Source organism: Neomonachus schauinslandi, chromosome 3, assembly GCF_002201575.2.
Source record: "Neomonachus schauinslandi chromosome 3, ASM220157v2, whole genome shotgun sequence".
Taxonomy (NCBI): Eukaryota; Metazoa; Chordata; class Mammalia; order Carnivora; family Phocidae; genus Neomonachus; species Neomonachus schauinslandi.
The window spans coordinates 86940252-86967423 of NC_058405.1; positions in this window are offsets into that span (position 1 = coordinate 86940252).

Below are 27172 nucleotides of genomic sequence, written 5' to 3' on the forward strand. Positions count from 1 at the left end.
TGAGCCACCCAGGCGCCCTCAAGACATATTTTTATTTGAACATAATGAAGTTTCTAAAAATAAATGAAATATGAAAACATTTTGGTAAAAAAATGAAGTGAATCTGTATTTTTTTTCCAGGATATATATACCAAAACTAATACTTTCCTCTAACGATAGAAACAGGAGACTGTAGGCAGTCAAAGGTGGCTTTAATTTTAATTCACTCTCTTTGAAACAATTTCTACAATGGTTGTGAATGAATATATTTGTTATGTAATAATTATAAAAATTAAAAATGATATAAACCTAAACGTGCTAATATTGGGAAAATAAGCATAATCATATATATCACATATATATCAAATATAAATGTATATTTTATGTATTAAAGCAGTAAGGAAACAGCTTGTTCAATGTACTCTCATTTGCACACACACACATATGTGCATATGGTTCTAATTTGCCTGCTTTGCCTTTCTTTTTTTATTTTTATTTTTATTTTTATTTATTTATTTATTTTTTAAAGATTTTATTTATTTATTTGAGAGAGAGAGAATGAGAGACAGAGAGCACGAGAGGGAAGAGGGTCAGAGGGAGGAGCAGACCCCCTGCTGAGCAGGGAGCCTGATGCAGGACTCGATCCCGGGACTCCAGGATCATGACCTGAGCCGAAGGCAGTCGCTTAACCAACTGAGCCACCCAGGTGCCCCATGCCTTTCTTTTTTTAAAGATTTTATTTATTTGACAGAGAGAGACAGCGAGAGAGGGGACACAAGCAGGGGGAGAGGGAGAGGGAGAAGCAGGCTTCCCGCTGAGCAGGGAGCCCGATGCGGGGCTCGATCCTAGGAACCTGGGATCATGACCTGAGCCGAAGGCAGATGCTTAACCAACTGAGCCACCCAGGCGCCACTCCGCTTTGCCTTTCACAATTTACCATGTAATTGTAATCTCTCACAATGCCCTTGGACAAAGTTCCCTCACGGTCCATGATATTTTCTTTTTTTCTCATTCTCAGGGAAGCTGAAGTGCAACTCAAACCTCATTGCAGGAGTCTTAGACTGTTCATTATACAATTCTAAAAGGAACTCTGCATTAAATGTCAGTAAAACCGACCACCATAGCCATTCAAAGTTTACCGGCTCTCTGGCCATTTTCTCTAGGTTGACTGTGAGGAAGGAGGAAAAAAATGAGGAAATAAGAAAGTCCTCCTTGAACTGGTCACATAGTAATCCAGCTTAATGCTCTTTGGATGTGGGAACATATTTTAAACGACTTTCCTGCGGGAGGTTTCTGTGGAAATTTCACAGATGGGATTCTCTCCTCTGCCCTAGTGCATGCATTTCTCTTACAGGTGGTTGTATTTGCTTTCTGCCTCTGCTAATCACTTGGAAATTTCAACTGTTATCATTCCTCTGCCTCTCTAGGTAGCCATGTTTTGACAGGGCCATATTTGACAGGACTCCATGCCAACTGCTTCTTCACTCTCTATGTCTCTGTATTGGGTCTGTTTCTCATGACACACCTCTGTGTAACTGGAAAGACTCCTGAGCTTTAGCCCAACAGAAATCCTTGGAATACAACTGGATTCTAATTCTGAGGATCTTTCCTTGGTCCATCACCAATGCTGAGAGTACTCTGTGAGTTTCTCATCTTCTAGATTTCTCTAGGAGAGAGTGAGACCAAGGCTACCATGTCACAAAACTGCAGAGAAGTACATAAGAACTTCTCCAAAGAGTCTTGTTGAAGTTCCAAGTCTTTAGGCTTAAGGTTAGAAGATAGAATCAACCTCAAATGCTCTCCTCCTTTGAGACCAAGATAGCAAATTTTCCCAGAGAAATCTCTTCACTAGTCTTCTCTACACTGTGGGTAAGTTTCATATCCCTCATCTGGTTCGTGAGGCAAGAGTTGAAGATGTGTTTCTAGGAAATATTTCTTTTGTAAGTTCTATTTTGGCTATTTGGCTGTGAAATATTTCACATATATTTTATCTCATTATTTTTCTATCTTAGCATTGGTTCTCCAAAAAGGTGAGCCTGATACATAGGCTTACGTGCAAGTATTCCAGGAAGCTGACTTGAGAGACAGGAGAAAAGAAAGGAGGAAGGGAGAAACAGCACAAGGAAGCATAATGGGGTTTGCCACCACTACATGCTACTAGTCATTCTATCCCATGGCAAGAGATGATAAATCATGTGATATGCTTTTTAGGACCTTTAGTGCCCAGTTGGTCAAAATTTTCAAAACTTGGGACGCCTGGGTGGCTCAGTCGGTTAAGCGTCTGCCTTCGGCTCAGGTCATGATCCCAGGGTCCTGGGATCGAGCCCCGCATTGGGCTCCCTGCTCAGCGGGGAGTCGGCTTCTCCCTCTGCCTGCTGCCCTCCCTGCTTGTGCTCACTCTCTGACAAATAAATAAATAAAATCTTAAAAAAAAATTTTTTTCAAAATTTTCTTTTTTTTAAGATTTTTTTTATTTATTTGAGTGAGAGAGAGAGAGAGAAAGCACGGGAGTGGAGACGGTCAGAGGGAGAAGCAGACAGCCCAATGTGGTACTTGATCCTGGGACTCGAGAATCATGACCTGAGCCAAAGGCAGACATTTAACTGACTGAGCCACCCAAGTGCCCCCAAATTTTCAAAACTTTCAATTAACTCAGGAGCACTGATTGGATTTCCCAAGGAAAGGCATCCACACAAAAGGCAAAGGATAGGAAGTAAGAGGATGCAGTGATGACCTAAGAAAGGAGCTAAAGGTTCAACTCTGTATGAGGTTGGTTATGTCCACATGGCAATAGCTGAAAAAACAAAACAAAACAAAAGACAAATGAGACCAAAGGGAACTCAGGTGGTGAATAGGAGATACTTGATATACCAGTAAGGCTTTCATTTCCGTGTCGGTTGCATATATGTGTATTTATACATAAATTAGAAAGTTTACCCAAGCAATTATTAAGATAATTACATTTGGGTTAAGAGATTTAATTCCAAGGGTGGGAAGTAGATTTACTCACTTTTTGTCTCTTTTAAAATTAAATCTGGTGTTAAAATGAAGAAACAAACAAGAAAAAAAAGAAAAAAAAAACTAGAGAGTTGGCTTAAGCAGCTCATATACCTCCTGAAGGCTGCCTACCTTTCAATAGCTTCAAAGTAACTATATATCAAGTGGGTGATTATTATACTTATGCATCTAAAAAAAATACTGTTTCTATTTTACAAACAATATATGGTTTTGAAGATTTTATAATTTAAAATAAATTGGGGAAACTCCGAATTAGGAAAATCTATATGGTTTCTTCAAATATGAGGAATTATTGAGGCACCTGGGTACCTCAGTCAGTTTTAAGTGTCTGATCTCACTCAGGTCATGATCTTGGGGTCCTGGGATCAAGCCCAGTGAAGGCTCCAGGCTCAGCAAGGAGTCTGCTTCTCCCTCTTCCTCTGCCCCTCCCCCTGCTTTTGCCTTCTCTCTTTCTCTCCCTCTCCTAAATAAATAAAATCTTTAAAAATATGAGGAATTATCATTGGTTGTCTTAATCATTATTATGTAGCACAGTGTGTCACATGTCATTAGTATCATTGTGAATTCATAAAAAAACATTTCAAGGGGAAAAAATAAAATAAATGGCATCATCTTCTATTATCAATTAACTTGCTTTCATTTACTTGAAACTACATTTTGAAAGATTATCCATGTTGAAACACAAGGCCCTATTTCATTGGTGATAATTACTCTGCAATATCCCACATTTGGAAACATACCATACTGTATTTATTAGTAGTATTTATTATTATCTCTTATTGTTTTTATAAGCACAGAGTTATCTCAGCCTTTGTCTACGACACCCAAGTTGCTAGGAATATTCTGTATATATTTCCTTGGGCGTGTGAGCAAAAAAGTCTCTATGGTTTATATCTAAAGGGAAAAAAAAAAATGTTGGTTCAAAGGGGATGTATTTATTCAATCTGACTTTATATTGCCTAATTGTTCTACAAAGTTGTTGCATGCATCTATATTCCCACAGTTGTGCCTGCTGATCTGCCTTCTCATTGCTGGTGTCAGACTTCTTAAACCTTGCCAATATAATGGATATGGAATGGCATCCCATTATGGTTTTATTAGCTATTTATCTGATTACTACCAGACTGAGCATCTTTCAAAATGCTTATTGACTATTTTGGCTTCCTCCTTTCTGAATTGTATGTTTAAAGTCATTGCCACTTTTTTCTATTAGCTTGCTTGTCTCTCCTGATTTTTATGAGTTTTTCATATATTTTGAATACTGAACTTTTAAGAATAATATGCATTGCAAATATCATCTCAGACTGGCTTGTCATTTAGCTTTTCTCTATAGTGACTTGTATTGATCCAAAGTTTTAAATTTTAATGCAGGTAAACATCAGGCTATGTGTGCTTTTTAAAGAAATATTCCCTACACCAGACCATAAGGATGTGCTCCTGTATTTTCTTTAACTGTTATTTTTTTTAAATTCACTTGGGATTGGTGTGTGTGTGTGTGTGTGTGTGTGTGTGTGTGTACATGCACAGGCTGAGACATGTAGTGTAAGGGGGGTAGAATTATTTGGATTTTAAAAAAATCTTCTTTTTGTATTACCTCTTTTTTAACAATAATTTATTGAATTTTATTTATCTTAACTAGTTTTGCCACTTCATTCATATATAAAGATTCCATATAAAAGCTCTTCTTCCAGTTTATTCTATTTTACTGGATTATTCATCCATAGATATTCTAATATGCTGTTTTAATTTAGAGAACTGAATAAATTGCAAAGTGTGGTAGGGTATCTTTCAAGTTCTTTAAATTCACTTTAGTTACTTACAGCTTTAGTTCTTTCACATGAATTTTTAGAATCAATTTGTTAATTCCAAAACTAAAATATTCTCTTAGGTTTTCATTGGGAACTCATTACATTTATGTGTTAATTTGGTTAGAATGGGTGTTTTTATGCTATTGAGAAGAAGGCACATTTTACTGCATTTTCTTTGAAATGGTTTAACATTACACAGCTCTTCCTCCACTTACAATGGTGTTACATCCCAATAAAACTATGATAAGTTGAACATAATAAGTCAAAAATGCATTTAATACACCTAACCTCCCAAACAGCATAGCATAGCCTAGCCCACTTTATATGCTGTTAGAAGGTGGAGGAGGGACAGTAAAATATCCTCCAGATTGCAAAAGCCCTTTGAGACCAAAAAATGAAGTAAGACACGCCATACTATTTGCACAGTTTTATTTAAGGTAACTTCCTGATAGGGGAGAATGAGGTAGGTGGACTGATGGCCCACGTACTATGTAACTAACTATTCTCCGCTTCAGTCTGGACCTTAATCCACAGCTTTTATAGAGTGAGGGGCATTGTGATGAGGTCACAGGGTAATTATCTAAAGTGGTGCCATCTGTGCTGTGTGCCGGACCATCTCTGCTAGGTGTCTAAAGTGGTGCTTTATGGGCACCGCTTTGGAAAGATCAGAGCAGCCCTTGCCACATTCTGGTGGGTATCCATTAACCACCCAGGGGCCTGGAACATGAAGCCCGGAGGGAAATCATTGCCTGGGTGTGAATAAGATGCAGGGCCAAAGGTGGAGTCTGTTTTGTCAGCACTGTATTCAGAACATTTACATTAGCGTACAGTTGGATAAAATCATCTAACGCAAAGCTTATTTTATAATCAAGTGTTGAATATCTCATGTCAGTTATGAACTCTTGTACTGAATGTGAAAAACAGGATGGTTGTCTGATTACAGAATGGTTGTGAGCGTGTGATTGCATGACTAAGTGGATACTGCTGGTGCCCAACATCACAAGCGAGTATCATACCTCATGTCATTAGCCTGGGGAACAAAAAAGCAAAATTCAAACTGCAAAGTAAGGTTTCTCCTGAAGGTGCAGAGTTTTTGCACTCTTGTAAAGTCAAAAAATTATAAGTTGAACTATCACAGTTCGGGATTATCTGTTCTATGTTATTCTCCTTATATGTTCCTATTTTAAGCCAGTATCCAAGCCAAATTTTAGGGAGAGGAGAGCATTAGACATTTTGAAGATTCATAATGTAAAGGGTCTTACCACTTTTAGAAGAACACCTAAGCAGGGACAACGACCCCTGTTAGCTGAGAAACGGAGAAGCTTGGAGTTCCCTGGAGTTGCAGGCATACACACAATTGTCCATAACAGGAACCTATAGCTACGCAGTTTTCAGCCTTTATGTCTTTATTTCCAATTATTGGTGTGATTTAAGTGCTCTTAAGTGATATCCAATTTACTCATTGGCCCAAAGAACTGATTGCTTCTATTATTTCTGCAAAATGAACTAATATATGCTCATGATATGCAATATTGAGTATTCTTAAATTTAGGCTTTCACTACTCATGTTGTATGTTTATCGAGTTGGCTTAGTTTGTTCCCAAAACTATTCCAATTGTATAGGTTAATTCAATAACATAATTTAATTATCATGTAAATCAGTTGACATAAGAGTACAAATAATATCTATTCCGTAAGATAAAAGCAATATGTTTTAGGGGCACCTGGGTGGCTCAGTCGTTAAGCGTCTGCCTTCGGCTCAGGTCATGATCCCAGGGTCCTGGGATTGAGCCCCACATCGGGCTCCCTGCTCGGAGGGAAGCCTGCTTCTCCCTCTCCCACTCTCTCTTGCTTGTGTTCCCTCTCTCGCTGTGTCTCTCTCTGTCAAATAAATAAATAAATAAAAATCTTAAAAAAAAAAAGCGATATGTTTTAGAAAACAATGAATAAACATTAGCATACAAAAATATAAATCAGTCAGTTGAGGTCTAATACACCTAGACATAAGATTAAGAAGGAGAACTTTTTATTTATTTTTTATTTTTTTTAAAGATTTTTTATTTATTTGACAGAGAGAGACACAGCGAAAGAGGGAACACAAGCAGGGGGAGTGGGAGAGGGAGAAGCAGGCTCCCCGTGGAGCAAGGAGCCCGATGCGGGGCTCGATCCCAGGACCCTGGGATCATGACCTGAGCCGAAGGCAGACGCTTAACGATTGAGCCACCCAGGTGCCCCAAGAAGGAGAATTTTTTAAAATAAGGACAATTCCGTATTTTCTTGCTTCTGGTTTATGTTCTTACTTTAATAACATAAAACTAGAAATCATGGATGCATTTTATGAAAAAAGGAAATACGCCAGAAGCCTGGGTGGCTCAGTTGGTTAAGCTTCTGCCTTCGGCTCAGGTCATGATACCAGGGTCCTGGGATTGAGCCCTGCATCAGGCTCCCTTCAGTGGAGAACGCACTTCTCCCTCTCTCTGCCACTCCCTCTGCTTATGTGCTCTCTCTCTCTCTCTCTCTCTCAAATAATAAAATTTAAAAAAAGAAGAAATATGTAACATCAATCAAGGACTTGTATTAAAGAAAAAGGCTTGGCCTTTATGATCCAAGATTAACACATTAATTATCATGTCTGTGTTTTGGTAAAAGTAAAATATTTAAGGCACATGTAGTTTCTATATATGTAATTTTAACCACTGAATCACTTGTCCCACTAAATTTGTTTACTTACTCAATGTACGATGTGAAACTTAAAACTATCAAATGATTTCTACAAAAGCTTGGCTTTCCTTTGCCACATTATCAAATGTGTCTGTGGCTCTAAGGCTCTCTCTCTCCCTCTAATGTGGAAACTTTATACCTCTCTTCCCCACAAGTCAGATTCTCTGCCTGCTGTGGCAATCACAGGGATTTCTAAAGGAATGCTTTGAAAGGAAGAGTCTCTGCCTTCTTGCAGCTTAAATTGAAAATAACTTCCCCATTGAGCAAAACACAGATAACCTGAAAGTTTCTGAGAGACTCCATCAAACAGCCCTCCTAAAGCAATGACTCTAGGCAATACTGTTTTATTTCTTTAAATCCAACACATGTAAACTGCAGAGACTTAGCTTGTTATTGGTCACTGAGTGGGCTATCCACAGACATCCTCTAATTTTTAAAAAAAATACATTTACTGTCTTACTGTACAATTGTCTACCTGTTTTTATTTCTTTTTAACCTTACAAAACTGGCCCTGAGAAGTTGGACCTTTTTAATATTTCTAAAAGGAATACTAATAGTTTAAAAGTTGCCATTAGTTTTCTGCTTCCTGGCACAGAAACATCTATTTCACTTTAGAATATATGATTACTATTATTATTATTATTATTATTATCATTATTTATTATTATTATTAGCGGTGTTTGTTGCTTTGCTTTGCTGGTAGAAATATCACTAAAATGGATTTTATTTTTATAAATGCTGAACAAGAAATTCCCACCAATGTTCTTGGGGAAAAATTGAGAGTCAGCTTAAATATGAACATAGAAATGCAGAACAAGATACTATATTTACAGATACATACATATTTATTTATATTTAATATTCACATTATATGTTTGTATTTATATAATGCTTATATCTGATTCATATTTATTTTTGTATTATAGTTATACAATATATATTTATATTTATATATTTGTATCATTGTAATTGTAATAATATAAATATATATACACATATAAATATAAACTTGTATACTATACATAAATTTATATACTACACATACAAATTTATATACTATATATACACTATACATGCTATATATTTATATTTATACTATACTATATAATATATAGTATACTATACATAGTATATACTATATGCTATAATACTATAAAAATTTATTTATATATTTGTATTATATTATACTGTAATTGTGTTATAATTCATATATATTATATTATATTACATTTATAAGTATATGTAATACCAGATTCTTTGTCCTTAACTTTACCTTTAGTGTAAAGAATCAAGTGAGCAAAATTTAGCAAATATCAAAAGATTTGTTTGTTTTTTAAAGCAAATTCCAACTATTCCTAGGATACACATTAATTTACTGATGTATTCCATTTAGTATATCTGATGGTACAATTACTGCACTTTATAATAAAAATCAAGTAAAATTTAAATAACCATCCAATGAAAATTATATAATATTATGTAATATGCCTTCTTTATATTGAATATTCTTTGTTAAGAAAGGCTGGACATGGGGCACCTGGGTGGAGGAGTTAGTTAAGCGTCCGACTCTTGGTTTTGGCTCAGGTCCTGATCTCAGGGTCACGAGATCTAACCCTGGGTTAGGTTCCATGCTCAGCGCCAAATCTGCTTAAGACTCTGTCACTTTCTCCCTCTGTCTATCCCCCCTGCTATCTCTCTCTCTCTCTCTAAAATAAATAAACAAATCTAAAAAAAAATAAAAAAGAATGGCTGGACAGTGCATAATATTTAAAGAAAGATCAAATGTTAGGTCCATGATGTAAGAAAACATACACTTTTTAAGAGAAAAATATAAATCAGCTTTTGAGAGAATTAAACTCAAGTTCTCTTGAATTTCACGTATCACGTAAAATAGAATTTAGTAAATACATGTTTTACACAATCATGAAAGACTTTCAGTTAATGTTTGACTGATTCCAAGGTGGCAATGAAATATTAATTTTATGAAATTAATGAATGGGTTATAAGAATAAATACATTTTAGGCAGTAATTACTATTATCTCTTTATTATTATAAATTTGGTAGTCACATTTCCAAAGCTTTCATTTGTGTCCAGGCACAGTGCTTTCTCACACCCTCCATAGCTTCTGTTATCAATAACTACAAAGTTTCACCTGAAGTTCACAGAAAAGACATTTTGTGGAAACTCCATTAATCTCTTTATATTTTATTTCTGATCTGTGTATATATATATTAAATTTAAGATGTTTAATCATGGATATTGTTTGACCTGAATTTTTTATTCACATGGAATTTTAAATGTCTAAGTTGACAGATTTATTTTTATTATATATAATATGTAGGTAGCCATACATTTGTATGCTACATGAGGAATTTTTGTATGGGAATATTTACTTGAAAGATTCAAAGTCTACACAGAAATATAACTACAAATGAGACATATTTTTAACATTTTTTTTTTAGTGTCACTAGTGTTAGGTAACACACAGTTCTATTTTATAAGAAATACAAGTGAAAATAATCAAATTATTTTTCTGCTTGGATGGTATTTAAATTTTAAATATTTTTCTCACATATTATATGCTGTGTAGAACAGTGTAATTATATAATGCACACTTTTGTAGTATTTAAATCGATCCTCAGAAATTTTTCCTATTTTATAAGATATATGTATTTCCTGGGGCTGACACAATAAATTATCACAAATATGGTGGCTTAAAATAACAGAAATTTATTCTTTCACAGTTCTGAAGGCCAGAAGTTTGAAATCAAGCTATCAACAGGGTTGGTTCCTTCTAAAGACTGGTGGGAAAAACCATCCAATGTCTTTCTCCTAGGTTCTTCTGGTTGCTTACAATCCTTATTGTAACTTGACTTATAGAGGCCTTATTCAAATGTCTGCCTCCATCCTCACATTGCCTTATTCTCTATGCTTCTGTGTCCCTTTCTTTCACTTATAAAGACATTCTCATTGGATTTAGAGTGTACCAAACCTAGCATTATCCCATCTTCATCCCTAATTATATCTGCAAAGACCCTATTTTTAGTAAGGTCACATTCTATGTTTTTGAATAGACATGAACTCTGAGGGATGCATAGTAATTCAACCCACTACCTTTGGCTCTATGCGCACCCCCCAAAATTCACATATACATGTACAAAACATATTCATCCTATCTCAATATCCCTAAAAGTGTCCACTCTCACTACCATCAACTCTAAATCCAAAATTTTATTTAAATATAACCAATTCTAGAAGTCCCAACTCTCATCATCTAAGTATGGAGGGGGCTATATGAATGGTCTATCCATAATCAAAATTCTTCTCCACCTGTAGCCCTATGAAACTACAAAACAAGTTCTCTGTTTCCAAAATATAATAGTGGAACAGGCATTGGATAGACAAGGTGGAACCTGGAAAAAACAAGAGTTACCATTCCCAAGCAAATTTGAAACTTAGCATGCCAAATTCCACCAGGTTTCAAAGCCTCAGAAAAAATAAATGAAGGATAAAATGCCAATGAGTAAAAGATAAATGGGAAATTTTATTTTGAGTTCTATTTAGAATGCTTCCCAATATTTGGAAGTGAATATTTAGGTCTTAAGAATCAGGTATGAATGACAAACCTTGAGGGTATTACTGATACTCTTCACACTGATTAGATATGTTGGCAACTTACATAATTGAAATGACAACACCAGCGAGAATTTGGCAATTTAGTTAACCTTCCAAAGGTTTTAAGTCAAAGGAAAAACCAAGTAGTAAATATTAGCCAGTGAAACCTCAGAATGCTGATAGGCATATGGATTAGACATTGTCTAATTGCATTACAGTTTCTGCATGTCACTTAAGGGGATGAAAATATATCCTTTTTTAAAAAATCACTATTCAGATCCTCACTAAGAAAGAGTTAAATTTTCCAAAGTTTTGTGAGTTCTCCAAAAGGAGTCAAATACTTTCTGTTAGGTTGTTTGTGGGTTTTTGTTATTGTTGTTGTTGTTGTTGTTTTTGTTTTTTTGTTTTGCTTTAATTTGACGACTCCTTCATTGAAAAGTTGAGGATCAGCAATGAAACAGAACAACAATTAGCACCTCAGATATAGCCCCCAATTTGATATGATCCTTTCTAAACATGAGTATATCCATTAGTAAAAATATGCAATGTATATTTTGGCTTTTGCCTTAAAACATCAATTATTCATAAGAATGTAAGCTATAAGATTATAAGATATTTATAAGAATATCAGAAGACATATTCATTTAGGAAGAGAGTTTAATTTGAGTTCAAGTGAATTAGTGATTTTTCTAGGAAAGCACTGAGCAATATGGTAGCCAATAGCAACATGTGGCTGTTTAAGTTAAAATTAATTAAATTAGATGAACTTAAAACTGCAGTTCCTTAGTTACACTAGACACATTTCATTGCTCTTATAGTCACATATGGCTAGTGGCTACCATATTGAACGGTGCAGATATAGAACATTTTTATTAGAGCAGAAAGTTCTATTGGATAACACTGCCCCAGAGTATCAAATATTAGATGCTGTTCAAATATGCATATGCATGTATTCACATGCATTTATGCATCAACATAGTTTGCATGCTAATAAATAGTTGCTTGATTCATGTTTAAATATCTAGTCCAGTTTGGTGATATGCTCACTTACTTTTGGCTACAACAGAATTGTATTACTGAATTGGAAACCTTACCTCTTCTAGAATACATGAATAACAATGCAGGTCCCTGAAACTTGATTACAAAAAAACAAGAACTTTAGTTCAGTTGAAGCGTGGGTTATAAGGCTGAGAAGAGAGAGAGACAGGCTACTCTATCACTGGCAATTTACACACAGATAAAGTGAAACAGCCATCAGAGTGATGAATGGGGTTTCTTGTTATCTTACTGTCTATATCATTTCCAGCTCAGATACCCAAACAATGCCTAGATTATATGGGGAAAGCAAAAGGAGAATTGCCCCGCGTATTTTATTTCTGCTCAAGGAATCCTAGAAGATTTTCAGCTATATTTATAAATAGGACTGATCTCACTTTTACTTCATTAATCTTAGAATTTAATTTTTGTCACACATAATCCAAAACCTATTTCTATAAGTCAGGGCATGACATATTTTTTTTTTTTTTTTTCAAAGATTTTATTTATTTATTTGAGACAGAGAGAATGAGATACAGAGAGCATGAGAGGGAGCATCAGAGGGAGAAGCAGACTCCCCGCCGAGCAGGGAGCCCGATGCGGGACTCGATCCCGGGACTCCAGGATCATGACCTGAGCCGAAGGCAGTCGCTTAACCAACTGAGCCACCCAGGCGCCCAGGGCATGACATATTTTTACCTTGCACTTATATTTGTGTTTTGTTTCTTAATGTGGTATCTTCTCTCTGTAAGACTAAAGAAAATTTATTTTGAAACATTCATTTGAGTTTTAGAACCAGGTGAAATGAAATAAGAAGCCCTAAGATATTTTGACATAGCAAAATAAGAAATACTGACCAATTGGTGGGTCTGTGGGATATGTTTTGGCATTTTTCATGAAAATCTGCATGTGGTAACACGTTTGCTGTATGAAGGAGGCATTCTATTGGAAGCAGATGACCCCATCTTTCTCACCACCGAAGTATATCTGAGATAGCAAGGGCAGCTCTAAATGTAGAATCAAAGCATTGGTTTCTGGTCTTAGCACTGCCATGCAATGTTGAGTAAATGATTTGGCCTTTCTGAGCTTCAGTTCACTTATCTCAAACATGTGTTAATAAAACTTGATATTTGATAATTCAATAACATGAAACTAATTACAATGATATTGCCTATATTTATTGCTTACCAGGTACACACTGAATCCTGGTTTATATATTATATGTGTACTATCTAATTTAGTCCTCCTAAATCTACAAGGGAAGAAATTTTATTATATTTATTTGGCAACTGTTTCCTTGGGCTTAGGGGAGCCATCAGGTTCATTGAGGATCATGCACCATTGTAGTGTTCTCTAGCTTCCAACAGTTGTCTAATTCCAGAATTAGAATTAGAATTCTGTCACATCAATCCATATGCATATAAAGATGCTTGAAAATGATTAAACAAATGCAGATTATTACTTTAAGATTAGAAATAGTGTGATTGAGAATTTTTTTTTTGCTTTTTCATCCTCATTTTGGAAATATGCCTATTTTTTTCATAATACGCCATTGAACTTTGTTCTTTTTTAGCTCTCTTGATCTTTATGTGCCAATACACCTTAAAGTGCATTCAAACATCTTGACATTTTGCTCCAAGAAGGCAAAGACAAAACTTTTAGGTGATTCATATATGTGTGTGTGTATGTGTGTATAACAGTAATAATTCCTTGCATTTATCCACTGACATTTTAAATGGTTAGAATTATTTTCATATCTTGTATCTCTTTTAGATGAGGATGGGGTATGTTCTTTGGTACAAGTAGTAGAATAGGATTATCATTCCTATTTGAATGCCATAGTGACTTCCCCAAGAGTATTAGTAGGGATATGAGACTAATTCTTATTTCCCATTTCTTTCCACTAAACATAAACACTATATTATGTACCTATAGGAAGAAAAATTCCCGCATGGTCACAATGAGGGAAACATTTCATAAAATGACCCGTTGTATAATTTTCAGAACTTGTTTTGTTGGTGTGCTCTATACATTATGGTTACCATACTCATCATTCTCTCCTGTCCCAAGTGGTTTTTGTTTATTTATTTGTTTAGAGAGAGAATGAGGAAGAGGAGAGAGGGAGAGAAAGAATCCCAAGCAGGCTCCATGCCCAGCGGGGAGCCCAATTCAGGGCTCAATTTCATGACCCTGAGATCATGACCTGAGATGAAATCAAGAGTCAGATGCTCAACCAACTGAGCCACCCAGACACACCCCCCCCCCAATGTTTTTCTAATCTTTAGTGTAACTCTTCTCTGTGACTTTTTCAAAATAAGCTTATTTGTTTGTTATATGCTACGACTTTCACCCTATCAGCACAGTGAGATTATTTTTCAGATGCCCTTCCTTGCCTTTATTACAGTTATAGAACTCCTTAATATGGTGTCAGAGGCTTCTCAGGACTTGATCTTTTTATAATACATCCTGCCCAACAGACTGAGTGTCCAATATGACTACGCAGCATGAGATTTCAGTTCTCCTTGACTTCTCACATAATGCTGCCTCCTAGTTTTTCCTCCTTGGGTATTCCTTTAGCTCAATTAAACTCATTGAATACTAAGTTTGCATTATTTCCTCTCATATGACCTTTCCAGTGTTTCTTTTATTTGCAACAAATCTTGTGCTTGCGCTTATTATTGCAATATTATAGTGTATCAGTACCATTTCTGATGAGAGTTCTTCATTTAAGGCAGGGCGTTATCTTGTTCACCTTTGAGTGGTCGTGGTAAACAGCAGAATTTCTGATGCTTAGTGAATTAAATTGACTTATTTTATAATTCTTTCTTAAATAATGAGAGAAAGGTTAGATTTGCATACTTAACAGATATAAAATAGGTATAATTACAAGACAAATATCCAGCTATCCATAGCTATTTTGATTAGTTGTCCTTCTAAGTTACATGTCATGTTCAACTTAGAGACCTACAGTTTTATGAATGCGAGACCTATGGTTTTATGAGTGCAAGCCCTTTAAAAAGAGTTTCAGGTATTATTCACTGTGAAGAGCTGTCCGTCTTCTCTCAGGTCACATACCCTACTTGTAAGCATGCTCACTATTGTTCTGGCTTTACAAGATAACATACAGAAAGTTACCATGTTGAACCCTTTGTGCTAAACACATGTTAAAAATGTAAAACTACATCACTGAAACCTGACAAGAAACTAAAATGCAGCTTTCTAATTTTTCTGTTTATAAATGAGGAAACAGAACCTCAGAGAGGTTAAGAAACCTGTCTAAAATCATCCAGTTAACAAATTCTGGATCTAACATTCAAATTAATGTCTGTTTGATCAAAGCAAATATGCTTAACCACTATGTGACTATGCTTTGTTATTCCAAGTATAGTCAAAACATGTCTATTTGTCAGTACTAAAGATGAAAATACCAGGTTCAGAAAAATACCAAATTACTAAATATTGCAGATCATTGGGGTAGACTGTATATAATCAAAACTCTTCAGGAATTATTAGATGACTGATTATTTTTTGTATCCTAATTTTCCTGGCAAAACTAAAGGCATTAAAATGTCTTTAAAAACATGAGATATTTTAGTAAGTCTAATTTTATTTTACCTAGTATTTTTACACTATTTAGTTTTCTAAGTAGTTTTTCCAGAGGAATAAAAATTTCTGATAAGTTTGACACAAGATACTTCCTCTTTTTACAGTTATGTTACTCAGAGTAAATGGATTTACTGACATGTACATAGTTCATTCTTTTGTGAGTACTATTAGTGTGTTTTATAAGTGTAACTTACAACTTAAAAGTAATTCTATGAGATCCAACATCATAATAAAATGTTAAGCTGATCCTGAAAGCCAATTGGCTAGATCTGGCTTTATTTTAAATGGATCAGAGGGTGTGAGTCTTGGTGAACATGGTGATAATGAGTGCTACTTTTTATTTGAGTTTATATTTCTTTTAGCTCTTAGGCTGTCATTAATGTTTGTTTATTGCATTTAATTGCATTGAATAAAATTATGGTAAGTTTAATTTAATTGACCCATATAATCAATCTGTATTGTGTTTATGTATAAATGATTAATATTTATTTTAAAAGTTGTGTTTCAGAAAGGTTCTAAATGAATTGTACTAGGATATAGAGTTAGCAGCAGGCAGAGCCAGGACTCAAACACAGGTTTCTCAATTCCAAAATCACTGTTAAGTCCTCATTTATTTATTTATTTTTTAAAATTTATTTATTTATTTGAGAGAGTGAAAGAGAGAACAAGTGAGCACAGGGGTGGCAGGGGGAGAAGCAGCAGAGGAAGAGGGAGAGAGAGAGAGAGAGAGAGAGAGAGAGAGAGAGAGAGAGAGAGAATCTCAAGAAGATGTCCTGCTGAGCATGGCACCTGATGTGGTCTCAATCCCAGGACCATGAGATCAGGACTTGAGCCAAAATCAAGAGCCAGATGCCTAACCCTCTGAGCCACCCAGGGACCCCTGTTAAGTCATTTAAATGTTAATTCGGGAAGACATTTAAAAAATATAGTTCACTTAAGAAGAGAAGGAATAAATACTTCAGTAAAATAAAATTCAAATTGTTCAGAGTGTATAGGACTTATAAAAATTAAAAGGAAAATCTTCTTTAGCTTAACCACATTTTCTTCTTCTATCTTAATCTGCTTTTCATCCCACCATGTGGGGTTGCAAAAAATGCATAGTAATTTGTGAATGTGTTTCTTTCAATTACCATTTCTTAAATAAAGTATTAGTCAAAAAAGGAGTAAAATTCCCCATCTTTTTTTTTTTAGTTTTTTTTTCATAGAAAATGGGACATTCTTATATTGGAATTCAGTGAATTAATAAGCAGTGGGACATGTGTAAAGTTGGGTTAGAGTTTTATTGTTTTATGGGAACTTTTTCCCTCAACTGTTAAACAAAAATCTGCAAAACCATGCTTTCATAATGATTTGACTCTTCAAAAATACTATTTCTTTTTATCTATCTTTGCATAATCTGACCTTTTTTTAAAAATTTTCTTTGTACCTCTGTGTGTTTGCTCCTTTACACTGCCACCAGATTGTTCATTCTACAATTTTCCTGTGACCATGCTCCCTAATGAAGAACTCCCAATATTTTCTATGACCGCTAGATAAATCTAGAGCATGTTGGTTCAGAATTCAAAGGTTTTTAATTTTTTTCTCCCCATTTTTTTAATTGAGATATAATTGGCCTATAAAATGATATTACTTTCAGGTATAGAACATCTTCAATATTTGTATAGATTGTGAAATGATCATCACAATAAGTTTAGTTAACATTCATCATTGTATATATTTTATTCTTTTGATGAGAACTTTTAAGATCCATCCTCTTAGCAAATTTCAAATATACAGTGTTATTAATCATAGTCACCATGCTATGTAGGATATCCCTAGAACTTATCTATAATTGGAAGTTTGTACCTTTTGACTATCTCCACCCATTTTGCCCCAGTCCCACCTCTGGAAACCACCAATGTGTTCTCTGTATCTATGAGTTCAGTTTCATTTTGTTTTTTTTATATATTCCACATATCATTGAAATTCAATGGTATTTGTCTTTGGCTCAATTACCATAATGCTCTCAAGGTCTACTGGTGTTGTCATAAATGGCAAGATTTCCCTCTTTTTTGTGGCTGAATTATATATGTAATATTAAATATACATAATATATGAAGCAAACATAATATATTAATACATATATATTAATATTATGTAGTATATAATAATATATAATAATATTAGATATTATATTGATATTATATAGTACATATTATAAATGTGATCTATATATCATATTTCCTTTATCCATTCATCCATTCATGGACATTTAGCTTGCTTTCATGCCTTGGTTATTGTACAGAATGCTGTAATGAACATGGGGGATACATATATCTTTTTGTGTTAATGATTTCATTTCCTTCAAATAAATACCAAAAAGTAGAATTGCTGGATACTATGATAGTTCTATTTTCAGTTGTCTGGAGAAAATGTCATACCATTTTTCAGGGTGGCCACACCAATTTACCTTCCCACCAATAAAGCACAAGTGTTTGCTTTCTCTGTATCTTTACCAACACTTATTATTTCTTGTCTTTTTAATAATAGCCATTCTAACAGGTGTGAAATGAGATATTGTGGTTCTGATCTGCATTTCTCTAATGATCAGTGATGTTGAGCAGCTTCTTATGTACTTGTTGGCCATTTGTATGTCTTCTTTGGAAAAATATCTATTGAAATCATCTGGGGCGCCTGGGTGGCTCAGTTGGTTAAGCGACTGCCTTCGGCTCAGGCCATGATCCTGGAGTCCCTGGATCGAGTCCCGCATCGGGCTCCCTGCTCGGCAGGGAGTCTGCTTCTCCCTCTGACCCTCCCCCCTCTCATGTGCTCTCTCTCATTCTCTCTCTCTCAAATAAATAAATAAAATCTTTAAAAAAAAAAAAAAAGAAATCATCTGTTCTTTTTTTAATCAGATTGGTTATATTTTTTCCTATTCCATTGTATGAGTTCTTTGTATATTTTGGATATTAACTGTTGATCAGATATATGATTTGAAAATACTGTCTTCCATTCTGTAGATTTCCTTTGTATTTTTTATTGATAGTTTGCTGTGCAAAAGATTTTGGTTTGATGTAGCCTCACTTGTTTATATTTGCTTTTGTTTCCTTTGGCTTTTGGTGTCAAAACCAAAAAAAAAAAAAAGTTATTGTCAAGACCAATGTCAAGGAGCTTATCACCTGTTTTCTTCTAGGAATTTCATGTTTTCAGAGCTTAAGTTCAAGTATTTTCTATTTTGAGTTAATTTTTGTTTATGGTATAAGATAGTGGTCCAGTTTCATTCTTTTGCATTGGTTTTTCAGTTTTTCCACCACCATTTATTGAAGAGACTCTCATTTCTCCATTGTATATTCTTGGCTCCTTTATTGTAAATTAATTGACCACATTTGCTTGTTTTTGTTTCTGGGATCTCTATTGTTCCATTGATTTATCTGTCTGTTTTTATCACAATACCATACAGTTTTGAATATCACAGCTTTATAATATAGTTTGATATCAGGAAGTGTGATGCCTCACACTTTTACTCTTTCTCAAGAGTACTTTAGCTATTTGTACCTTTGTGTTTCCATGCAAAATTTAGGATTACTCATGCCATTTCTGTGAACATTACCATTGGAATTTTAGATTGCATTGAATATGTAGATTGCTTTGGACAGTATGGACTTTTTTTTAACCATATTAACTCTTCCAATCCATGGACATGGGATATCTTTCCATGTATTTGTTTCTTCTTCATTTTTTAAATAAATGTCTTGTAGTTTTTAGTGTATAGGTCTTTCACTCTCCTGGTTAAGTTTATTCCTAGATTTTTTTTTTTTTGAATGTAAATGGTATTGTTTCCTTATTTTTATTTTTATTTTTTAAGATTTTATTTATTTGACAGAGAGAGACACAGCGAGAGAGGGAACACAAGCAGGGGGAGTGGGAGAGGGAGAAGCAGCTTTCCCGCCGAGCAGGGAGCCCGATGTGGGGCTCAATCCCAGGACCCTGGGACCATGACCTGAGCCGAAGGCAGATGCCTAACTGACTGAGCCACCCAGGCGCCCCAAGTTTCCTTATTTTTGATAGATTTTATTAGTATCTAGAAATGCAACAGATTTTTGTATATTAAGTTTGTATCCTGAAACTTTATTGAATTAATTTGTTAGTTCTAACAATTTTGGATGGAGTTTTTAGGGGTTTCTACATAAAATATCATGTCATTTGCAAATAGTGTTAGTTTTACTCTTTCCATTTTGATTTGAATATATTTTATTACTAAAAATCAGTGAAGGTGATATAATAATATTTAGGGAATTACAAATCTGTTAACTTAAAATGTTGATTAGTAAATAATGATCAAAGGAAATTTATATTGTCTTGGAGTATTTGCTAGCAATGCTAATTAAAATACATAAATGTAGAAATGTTAGTAAATTAGGAAAGAGTTTACAGGATGAACATACATCAAGAGAGACTTACTTGGGAATTATATATTTATATTTATATTCTTTCAGCTACAGAAGTGAGAGAATCCATTTTAAAAATTATCTTTAAAAATAAATTTTATATTTAAATTAAAGCTAAACTGTGCAGTCTTTCCTCCTTATTGAAGGAGTAATAGTGCTCTCACCTTATGTCAGTCATTTTATAATAAGAAAATAAACCTGAAAATTAACTACAGACTGACTTGAAAACAGAGCAAGATGTGGACTAGCTAGTACCATATTGGAGGGAAATTTGGGGAGGAATTTGAGAAGGATTAGTGACACTTGCAAAGGATTAGATAATAAAGGGAAGAAGCTGAATTATATAAAAAGATTGAGTAGGTAGCAAGGAAAGCATGTACATGTTCTGTGTTGTGTGTTTAGGTGCAACAAATGAAAATAAATCTGCATCTGCAGATTTATATCACAATACTTGTTCCACCAATTTGCATTGCTGCTTGAAGAACAATTTTTACTGAAAACAGTGACACTATCTCTTACCTGTGTAGTTAACTTTAGCTATGGTGAAAGTTTTCTGTTTATATTTATCCCCTGCCCTTTACTGCTGGCTATTAAGATTGAGCTGTAAGATAATTCACCATCCATCTGGTTACAAAATATATTCTCTGATAACATAATTATATACAAATAAAAGCAATCATGAATTACAGGAAAAATTTCATTTCAAAACAATAAAATATGAAAACTATTGAAAAACTTAAACAAGTCGACTATAAAAATGATTTACTGTCTTGACTAGTAGGACTCAATCTTACAAAGATTGCAATTATTAAAAAAATTATTTGTGGGATTCCATGTGTTTTGAATAAACATAAGATTCACAGGAAAAGGGAGAGTAGTATGGATAAACTCATTCAAAAGTCTATATGAAAAATAAATGTGTGACAATAGCCAAGATCTTTCTGAAAAAAAAAATAGAGAATTCAACCTATCAGAAAATATTGTGAAAAAAATTGGTTTTTATGTTTTATTTTCACAATAAAATAAATTACAGATGAATCAATCATTTAAATTTTGAAACAATTACTACAAAATATGGAGAGATTTTATATTAAAAATAATTTGAGTAGAGAAGGACTTTTTAACATGCAAAATATAGAAGCCAAAAAGGGAAAAACCAACAAACTTGACCATATAAAAATGTATAATTTCCACAAGAAAAAATTACCCAAACCTGATAGATGACTTACAAACTAGTGGAACTAGTATATGTGACAAAAAAAGTATGAATTCATTTAAGATAGAAAGGACTTTGATTGGGACACCTGGGTGTCTCAGTTGGTTATGTGTCTGCCTTCAGCTCAGGTCATGATCCCAGGGTCCTGGGTTCAAGTCCCACATAGGGCTCCCTGCTCAGCGGGGAGCCTGCTTCTCCCCCTGCTTGTGCTCTCTCTCTCTCTCTGGCAAATAAATAAATAAAATCTTTTTTTAAAAAAAAGAAAGAATTTTGATTAATAAGAAATCAATAACTCATTAAAAATTCATAAATCTATGACTGGATGCACGACCATAAACCTAGAAACAAAAATACAAAATATTGGGGCGCCTGGGTGGCTCAGTTGCTTAAGCCACTGCCTTTGGCTCAGGTCATGATCTTGGAGTCCCGGGATCGAGCCCCGCATCGGGCTCCCTGCTCAGCGGGGAGTCTGCTTCTCCCTCTGACCCTCGCCCCTCTCATGTGCTTTCTCTCTCTCTCAAATAAATAAATAAAATCTTTATAAAATATTTTGTATTTTTTTTAAGATTTTATTTATTTATTTGAGAGAGAGAGAGAGATCACAAGCGGGAGAAGGGTAGAAGGAGAAGCAAATTTCCCACTGAACAGGGAGCTCAATGTGGGAATCGATCCCAGGACACTGAGATCATGACCTGAGCTGAAGGCAGACGCTTAACCAAATAGAGCCACCCACGTGCCCTGAAAATAATTTTTAAAAACAAAAAGATGGGGGCGCCTGGGTGGCTCAGTGGTTAAGCGTCTGCCTTCGGCTCAGGTCATGATCCCAGCGTCCTGGGATCGAGTCCCGCATCAGGCTCTCTGCTCCTTGGGAGCCTGCTTCTCTCTCTGCCTCTCTCTCTCTGTCTCTCATGAATAAATAAATAAAATCTTTAAAAAAAAAAAAAAAAAAAAAAAAAAAAAAAAAAAAAAAAAAAAAAACAAAAAGATGTAGTATTTATTACCCACTTGAATGGTGAAAAATATTTTTAAATACAAATTTAGACATGTTGGGAAAATAAGTACTTCATGTACTGTGGTAAAATAAATTGTTGCAACATATTTAGACAGTTTAGCAATGTTTATCAAAATTTTAACTGTATGTACCCTTTGATACTAAAGTTCTAATTCTAGAAACTTACCTTATAAGTATCCTTTCACCAGTGCATAAATATTTTATGAAATTGTATTCAATCACGTGTTTATTTGCAAAAGCAAAATAATGAAACAGTTTAATTGCCCAGAGTAGGGATGTGCTAAGGAAATGTGTGGGATTTAATACAAAGAAGTACTCCACAGACATAGAGAGTGGAGAGCTTGCATGTACTAATAGGAACAAAGTCATTATTATAAGTGCAAAAACAAATATGTAAAAAATAAAAGGGATATACAGTGCTCGTATGCTCTGTATGAGTGTGTGAGAGAGAGAGAGACAGAGACAGAGACAGAGACAGAGGGAGGGACAAACTGTTGAACAATACTCACAGAAATGTCTGAGTAGACTCTGGATAGTGGGACAGAAGATCTGGGATTGGAGAAACATGTTTTCTCACTTTTCTGTCAGAATTTTTAACACATATGTACATTAAATGTTTAATGTAAAAATATGTTTTTTAAAAATGACTGCAATGTGACCTGAACTTAGAGACAGGAGACATGATGGAGAAAGGATAGCCATGGACATCAAACATATAAAAACACTAAGTGAAAGCATTTATAAGTAGATTTTACCTGGCTCTGTGGCTGGTTGCAAAGGAGTGGGATTTAGTGGGAATGAAGCACTGATGAGGACCTTCAAATGCATGTTCTAAGAAACTGCGAAGATGGCAGATATCAGAATCTGGATTAAGGAACACGTGAGAAATAGTTTGAGAAGGCATAGAATAAGTTCAATTCTGGATATCATAATACAAGTTAAAATGCATTCACTCCTCAAAATGTGGCAGTCATAGTTCTCATTACTTTACATACATTAACTCAATTTAATCCCCATAACAACCTAATAAAAAGGTATTAAGTTCACAATGACTTTTCCAAATTCTTGTCACAATTGTACATATGGTGAACATGTCATTTATCACAGCAAAACCCCATCTGTGTCGGGGATGGCACCCCATTCAGAATTTATTAATATTTTTATGGAAACACATATGCATATTTACACTAACTGTGATAAACAGTCTCTTAGCCTCTAGGTTATACTAATTGGGAAGGTTTAACGTTCTTTCAGGACATTCAAGGAAAGGCGTCAAGAGAGGAGTGTAATACACAGATATGAAATTCAGAAGTGAAACTGGGAGCCATGACCAGAAGGATGATCATTATAGGCATGAGATGGATGATATTATCCAAGGTCAGGGAGTGTGTTGAGAGAGAAAAAGGACTCTGGCATGAAGCTGATGTGTGTCAACATTTAAGGGACAGGTGTAAAAAAATATATTCATAATAGTTAATATATACGGAGCACTCTCTGTGCCAGGAAACTTGCATGCATTATTCCATTTCATCTTTTCATTAACTCTGTCTTACAGATTTTATAATTGCCATTTGGCTGATTAGGAAACAGACTTTTAGTTACATAGCATAGTTAAGTCACGATGCTAGTGAATGTCAATGACTGTGATTCTGAAGACACTACCCTTTCCATGGCACTGCAGTCTGCAAAATGGGGAGGGTTACAGTTAAAATGTTTACTAGTTTTATTATCTTTGTCATTAGTTACATTTCAGCAAGTAATCTAACTTTTATTTATTCCAAAAATCTTTATTGCATATCTGTAGGCACTAGACAATCTTACTACATGTTGGGATACAATGATAAAACTTTCATTCATTTATTCATTCATGCATGTAGCAGATGCTATAGTAAAAATATATGTGAGAACACGGACAAGATGGAGAGTATCCTACATCTGTTAGACATTATTTAATCCTATTTAAGGGATTAAATGTGAAAAAAAAAGATTAAATGTGATTTCTGGTATTCCAAGACTCAATTGTAATTGAGTAGCTGACACAGCAATGGTATCTATTCAGCTCTAGCAAATCAGTGTGAAAGAGGGAGGCACCCGGACTTCAGTTTAAGGTGTTGGGTTACATGTCAGTTATATCTCAATAAAACACAGAGATAAAAGTCTTGGATTTCAATTTTACTTCTTTCTTTTCTGACCTGTGTCACTTTAGAGATTTTTTTTTCACTTCTTGAAACTTGCTTCCATCTTCCAAATTGTTCTCTTCAGCAGGAGAAATTATAAAGTTGGTCTCTTGTTCCTTCTCTTATTGTTTTAAAAACTAAGATAAAAAAATTTCTTGTTTTTACTCTGAAGCTTTTTTGTCCTTACCTACCAGAACGGGGGGGGGGGGGGGGGGGAAGTTTGCTTATTCTATTGACATTTGAGTTTGCAAAGTAGAAAAGTGAGTGCAGCATACATGATTAATATTAATGATGATAATAAAAGCTCGTACAAAGGTTTCCCACTAATCTTATATTATTCAGGTTTTGGTGCATAATGAACATCCAGAATATTTAATAACTGAAAGAAAGAAAACCCAACTGAAAACATCTCGAGCTGTCATATATATGCATGAAAAAGCCCCTTATCCCATGACAAGAGAGAACAGACTGGATCTATCAATGCTAAAATATGACATTTTTACACCTCTAGTCAAATGTCACTACAGATTGCAAGTGACATCTTATAAAAAAGAACAACTTCCTATAGAATATGAAAAATATAAATCCTTCTTTCCTTACTAAGAATTCATACTGAAAGGTCATTACAGTGCATATAAATCCCCCTGAAGCTGCTTAATGCACTTTCTATTTTCACTCTAATATCATCAGGTGTTGAGAGTGGGCCCCCTTATAATTAAAAGCAGGTTCTAATTTGCATAGGCAGAGGCACAAAAAAAGCAGATAAATGAGAATTTGCTTAGGGAAAAATGGTTGATCAACCAAGAAATAATGGGGAAATGATGGAATTAAAATGTCTAGGCCTTTGCACTTTGTAGAAAGGCTGTTTTCTTTATTCTTTTTCCTTTCTCTCTTGCTGCCTCCACAACAAGGCACGGGCTTCTCCTTAGGGCAAGACATGTTCCTCCAAAGCACATTAAGACTTTATGAGACACAAAGTTTTTTAAGAAAATGAGATTTTTCCAATTCAGTTCACCCTCAAAATGAAATTAGTTTGGTGTATTATGTGAATTGTGTTTTTTTTTTTCCCTTCTTCTTTTTATATTCAGCATTTTTAATATAACAACAGAGCCTAAGAGAATATTTGGGGGGGGAGGGAATAGACCCCAAAGCAATTGATTTTTACTTGGAGAATGAAAAAAAGTACTATCAAAAGAAAACCTTAGCCTGTCTTTTAGGGATGAACTGTTACACTGCATTTTTCCTCTTCATTTATAAACTGTCACATGTTCAAATAAGGTTTCATTGTAATATCCTCCTTGTTTTCATTGTGCTCCCATTCCTGCCCCAGAAAACAATAAAATGGTGTTAGACATTTCTTCTCATTATTCATCCTCATTAATGTTAATCCATTTATATTAGGCATAATGGAGTCTTTAATAGAAGATTGCCAAGCCCTAAAACCCAAGGTTAGGAGTCCTCTAGAAACTTACTGCCAGCCTGATTTCCCAAATGTGTCTAAGGTCACATCACCATTGGGTGTTGAGGATTTCTGTTTATCAATGTGCTGTGACAAACTCTAGCTGTTCTGGACATTGTAAAATCTTCAGCCTGTTACAGACCATATGAGTTAATCAGTCCATTCCCCTGATCCAAAAAAGGTATGAGACTATGAGAGGAAAAATAGATGGAAATCCATCCTATTATAAATGTTCAAAACATATGAGGTATATAAAAAGTAGACTATATCATTTTATACCATTTTTTTAAGACCTGGGTACATTTTACTATGTTTGGAAGTATTCTCCTTCATTTAACAGAAAATATGCTTTCTACAAAGGCATGGAGGTATTGAAAATGAAGAATAAAATAATGCATATATACTATGTTGCTAGCCATGAAATCACAGTATGCATATAAGAAGACAAGAAAAATAGTTTAAATAGTATCAGGGATTGTTTCTATGTATTGGAATGTATTTTCTTTCCTGCTTTCAATTTTGATTCATTTGCTGTATTTTAATTAACTAGATTTTGTAAAACAGAAAAAAAAATGTACTATAAAACTGTACACTGTAAAATATATTGTAGACCATATTCTCTATTACTTTGTATTATAAAATTTCTATATTCATATGTAAAATTAACAAAACCTCCTCAGTTGAACTAAGTTTCAATGACAAACATTAGTTAGGTGGTATACCAAAGGTCTAATCATTCATTTATTTATTCAATAAGATGTTTGACTGCCTGCCAAGTGCCTAACATGTCACTGGGCATACAGTAGATACTTAACAGATGTTTATTACATAAAGAAAATAAATAACAGGACACTAGACATTTTACTAGGGAACGAAATTGTTGAGATGACCAAAGTAATCCCCTTCTTCTATTTAGTATATATCTTTATATATGTTCTCAGAGCTCAAGGGATTATAAATCCAGGTATCGTTAACTTTGGAAACATGTAAACAACTCATCTCTTCAAAGAAAGGAAGGGAGGAAGGATGGAAGGAAAGAAGGAAGAAAGAAAAGAAAGAAAGAAAGAAAGAAAGAAAGAAAGAAAGAAAGAAAGAAA